The following is a 6,195-nucleotide window of genomic DNA, read 5'->3' as shown; positions in this document are numbered from 1 at the left end:
TTGTACCGGTGTAAATTTTTTTAGATCTTTGCCCTGCAAGTATGAAAAGGATTGTTTATGTACTCATGTTATATAGGGAAGGGATGTCAACTTTTTGAGTGGGATCTCTTTTGTAATCTCAAGTGGGCTCCGACCATTTATCAGATTTTCGTCATTATTACCTTTATCCCTGCCAATCAGACGGAGATACACATCAATCAGAAGGAGATACCCTTATCCCTGCCATTTATCAGATTTTGTTTTTGTTTTCTTTTGATTTTCTGGTAAATTTCCATTATATCCGATCAATCAATCTTATAACACATAAATTATTGCATTAAATTATTCATCGGGCAAGCTCATGTCACATATACTGATGACTATTGTTGTTGGTGAGCATCTCCAAGGGTGTAAGTGTCACATCATATACACTCACGAGAGGGAGGGTTATGAGGTGGAAATGTCGTTGGGGGTTTTAATAATATATATATATATATATATATATATATATATAGTTTGCTCACATCAAGATGACTGGATTTTAATTAAAATGCAAACACTAAAGGTGAAATGCCAAATCAATCCAATGGTATTCAGGAATGCTCCCAGGATTTTAAAATGGGATAGGCTAGATTTACCTTATTGAACTGTTAAATTTTAGGCTTATGGAATTGATCATATGTGTGTGTGTATATATATATATATATATATATATATATATATATAATAGGCCTATTTTACACCAACAATGCAAGCTAAGGTCTACCATGATGAACATAAATGAATTAAGAGAAAAGAAAATTTATAAGAAAATTCAAAAATGAAAATTTATCTTCACAAAGACGGAGTCAGATAGACGTATGTCAACTAGAGGTAACACTACAATTATCCAATTAGTTCAAATTAATATTTCTGCTATAAATGAGATTAACATTAACATTAACTATAAGAAATAAATAAATAAAACTCATATGGGCTATAGCTAGGGATGGCAACGGATCGGGTAGGGGCCGGGTATGACAATACCATCCCCATCCCCGCTTTCTATCCCCGCCCCCATCCCCGAACCCATCCCCGTTTATTAGGTTTCGGGGAATCCCCATCCCCGTCCCCGTCGGGGGACTATCCCCCATTCCCGCCCCGAATCCCCGATTTTTTTGCATAAAAAAATATTTATCATATATTTTAACATTAAGTTTCATATTAACTTATCATTCAACACATCCAAATTAACTATAAAGTTCAACTCAACTATTTAAAATGACATAAATATGAAATTCCATAGAAAATTAGGAAGAATTAGGAGATGGAAGTTAACTTAGGGTTAAACATAAATATTATAAATATTTATTTATTTATTTAAATATAAACATATATATTTTCGGGCCGGGTTCGGGGATGGGGACGCCAATACCATCCCCTCCCCATACCAGTCGGGGATTTTTCAAGTTCGGGGATCCCCGTACCCGATACCCATTTAGACCCGAAATCTCCCCCCCTTAGAGTTGGAGATCTGACAGGGACCCGCCCCTACGAGGATTTTTGCCATCCCTAGCTATAGCCCAGGTTGTACAAGTCATAGGATCGTCCCTGATGGTATTGCAGCCTTGATATGTATTAATTGACAAAACTTAAAGCCACGCGTAACAGCTCTTCGGTGTTTTTTTTCATGAGCAAGTGACAGTCTCAACTTTAATGATTATTGAATTAATTTAATATTATATCAAACTTATCATACATTTCTCTCGATTACCTCACGCTCTCCTTTCTCCCTCTCTTACTTTTTCTATCTTCTTCTACTTCTCTCTCTCTCTCTCTCTCTCTCTCTCTCTCTCTCTCTCTCCCTCCCTCTTCTCTGCGTCTTCTTCTTCGTAAGAAAAGGGGCTTAAGCCCAGAGAACAATGGTTTCATTAAGCATGTTGTTTTTTCCTCGAGTCAAAAAGCTTGTGGAAACTGCATCACATGCCTCTTTAATTTCTAGATTTCCACAGACATTTCATTAAGCCTGTTAATTTTCCTTGAGTCAAAAAGCTATGAGAACAATGACTTGTAAAAATTTATCTAAATCAAATGGACAATGGATTTTGATAATTTGTGGATTGCGATGGGTGTTTCTTTGTTTTTCTCTACAAGTCAACAACCTTTCGGAAAACACACCCCTTAATGGCGGTACATATGCAATCATAACCTAGAAATTAGTTGACAAATTTTATTGGGGGTTGTGAACCTTTCTGGGTGGTGAAATTTTGGGGGTTTCTATAATCCCTTCCTCCCAAATCTCTGCCTCCAGTATCTGGCATTTGGTATTTAACTAATATCCGGGATGTGCCTAAGGTAGTGTGTATAGCACTTCAAACTGACATTCTAGACTCTTTTTATACCTTTGCAAACATATATAAATATATATTAATTTCTAATCCCACATAATTAACAAGATTCATCTAACACTCAAGACCTGTCTCTACGGTCACTTAAATCCTCTTGGGAAGGTGAGACTACTCTGGAAGACTCACGGTCAACCAAGGGTCAAACTACCCCAACCCTGGTCAAACGGGCCCACCTGGCCCATGACCTCCAAACTCTGATCCGAAAGTTCCTATGAGTTCTACAAGGTATAGGACTCTCGTCCTGCAAGTTTGGTCCAGATCGGACGGTCGGATCGCTCACGATCGCACGATCTGACGGTTATTATAAAACATAAACTTTAAATTATTAAATCGGAATATCCGGGGCTCCGATTCACAATCCGTGAAATCCTACACGATCCTAGAAATACATAGATTAACATATATTGAATTTGAGACCATCTAAAGGTCCCAACCTATCGAGCCCGGATAACGCGCAATAGGCGGTATCCGTTTGATAGTCAAACGACATCCGAATTGAGATCCGCAAAATCCTACGCACTCGTGACAACCTAAGGATCTCATCGAGACATAGTGCAACTTCACTACCCTCGTCCACGTGCTGCCACATGCGCCGGCAGCGCTGGGTGCCCAAAGCGATTACGCATCGCCGGAAAATCTAAAAACCATGACTCCAAACTTCTACCCTAGGTATAACACCCTATTTGGAGACACTTTTGTTCTTGGACCTACCCCAAAAACTGACCGGAGTGGGCTGGAATCGCGATCCCAAAATCGGCCGAATTTCAATTCGTAAATTGAATTACATACGCTAAGAATCGATCCAATCCTACTCAACAGGCAGCTAGATTATGAAAAATGGATGAATTTCCATACCTTGATATCCAGAAATGGCGACCGGAGGAGGGAGATCGGAGCCTCGAAGTTCGAGTGAAAACCGGGCAAAAATCGCCTTTTTCCAGGGGTGGGAGCGGCAGCCGATATCGGGGAAGGGCCAGGTCGTGACGCCGAGGCCGAGCCGGTCTTTTGGCACCAGTCCCGTCGGCAGCCGCTGCTGGTGGCCGGAGATTCGAGGAGAGAGAGAGAGCACGCGGGAGAGAGAGAGAAAAATATGATTTTTGATAAAAATCCCATTTCAAAATAATTACGATTGTGTCACTGGGTTTCTTTTGACCATATCTCTCTTGTTACAATTCCGATTCGAGCCCACCATGTGTCTACGAACTCATCTCAGTACGACCTATCCAAAAATATTAGTCATTGTCCCAAACTCTCTCCGGGTAAGAAAATGACCAAATTACCCCTACCTCAAGGGTACATTTGTAATTTCATTTAAATTTAGATAATCTCTTTGCCCAATAAAAAAAGAGAGGCTCTGATGGCTACCTTCAGATATTTAAACAATAATTTCATATACGTTACTTTCAATAGTTGTTCAAATTATGCAATATGCGTGCATTTTTCTCAATAGATTTTCAGCTCGTTTATTTTCTTTGATTTATTTGTCTTTATTTAGTCAATTTGTGTTATCAATTTGAGTGACAAGTGTTCTGTACTAGTATCATGTCATAGCTGGACCATTTTGACTTGTTTTCAGCTGTCCAGTTTCTTATTTGAATTGATTCAAGATTTTTCCTTGTTGTAGCTTGTTCCTATGTCAATTCTCTGTTCCAGACCTAGTTCTATATCCAAAACTTAATAGCTGTATGGTTTTAGTTTAATGACAATTATGTTTGAATTTTGGGACCGCTATGGTTTTAGCTCTAGAACAGGATGATTTGAAGAAAGCCATACATGACAGATAGTAATGATAACTTGATCTAAGATTGCTGTAACTTCAACTTTCTGCTTCTTTCTGCTTCTTTAAAGGCTTGGCATCCTTTAACTAATGGATGAAAGATGGCTTACCCGAATCCAATCCACACTTTGGTGAAATCTACTTTGGAGAATACAAGAAAGTCCTACATGAATTAAAATCATAAGTAAAATCTTGTAATTACAATCTATTAAAATCATAAGAAAAATCATGTAATTACAAATCATGCTGAAATTTCAATGATTGTAGATTTATTGCCAGTAAGTAATACTGAACTCTCAATGATTGTAGATTTATCATCATAGATTCATCTTCTCTAAATTGAATAATTTTCCAAATCAAGCTTTTGGCTGCATCTACTCTAAATTGAAGATTCTTGATCAACATTAGTCAATTTAATAGCGACTTTGATAAGAACTTAACTTCTTTTTTGGGTTGGCCGTGAACTTGAAGAATTAACAAGTCTTTGGATTACAGTTTGCACAAGATAACTTGAGCGAGTGCGACTTTATTTATTTGTTTATTTTGTGATCAATACCTAGTGCTATTGAATAACTTGAGCGAGTGTGAAAAAGAAGAAAATCGCTTCAGCATCTGTACAATTGACTGACTTGATCAATTTATTTGACTTTTCTATGAGGATCTGTACAACTTTTATAGAACGAAAGAGTAAAAAATGTTGTAAAGGTTTTGTGTGGAGTCCACTAACTATTCATTTGGAGGCTTTGGGTAAAGTTTGTCTACAACTTTCCCTTAGTGCACATTCACGTGGGTTAGCTACCTCCCCCAATCTGCCTATAAATAAGGCATTATCCTGCCTTTAAACAGACACCTCCATATGAGAGAAAGAGGAGAGTTAGGCAGAGAAGAGGAAGAGAAGGAAGAAAAAGGGTGAGTGAGTGGAGAGGAAAGAGAGCTGAGAGAAATTCTCCAAGAGAGAAAATTCAGTGAGCCACACATATTGTAAACACTAAAGTTGTAGCCCTATTATTTTATGTAGTGGAAAAGTTACTGCTGCTGCTCTCTGAAGACGTAGGCATAGCCGAACCTCTTTAAATGCTGTGTCTCATCTACTTTACGTGCAGCTCAATATTTGCACATATTTCAGTTTATTTTACAACACGTTATCAGCACGAGAAGCTCGCAGGTATAATTTTTGTGCTACACTATTATCTATACTACTAACCATTATGTTGATGTAAGGAAGAAAAGTAGTGAAGGAGCTGTGGTCTGCTAGAGAGATATACGAGCAAACCAACTGGAAGGATAAGCTCCTTGTCTCTAAACTTTTCCATTATTTTATTATTTCTTTACAATATTTAATACATAGTAAGGTTAGTAAAGGTGTACTGGTGACATTGGAAAAGCAGAGGCTTGAATTCAAACATGCACAAAACCAATTTAATATGATAAGATATGTTGGAAAGCTGTTTTTGGTTTAATATATTATAATGGCAAAAAGAAAAGAACATATGCAATTGGGAGCATGCATATACACAGAACACATCCTTATCATTCAATTATTGTTTACTTTTATATATGGTTATCTTATATATATATATATATATGTATATAATTATAATATTAATATTGAAAGGTGGTAATATAATATAACACGTTATATAAAGTGTATGTGTATATATATATATATATATATAGTGGCGGTTTTATTCACACAGTTACTTTATTTATTGTATGGTGTAGGTTCATTACCCATACAATTTATTTACTGTATGGTGTAGGTTTATTATCCGTACAACAGTATCTATTTAAAAGGGTGGCGCGAGTTTATCGTCCATGCCTTTACTTTTATTTAAATGTATGGAGCAGAATTAGTGCCCATACAAGCACGTTTACTTTATCGCAAATTTACTTTACTTAAAGTATGATGTGGAATTAACCCTCATACTTTATGAATTTATTTTACCGCACATTTACATTTATTTAAAGTATGGTGCGGGTTTATCGTCCATACNAGTAATTTATTTACCAGTAATTTATTTACAAGCAATTTATTTTATGGATTAATTGTGT

Source organism: Prunus dulcis, chromosome 4 (assembly GCF_902201215.1).
Source record: "Prunus dulcis chromosome 4, ALMONDv2, whole genome shotgun sequence".
NCBI classification, from domain to species: Eukaryota; Viridiplantae; Streptophyta; class Magnoliopsida; order Rosales; family Rosaceae; genus Prunus; species Prunus dulcis.
Note: the sequence above shows the minus strand (reverse complement) of the source record.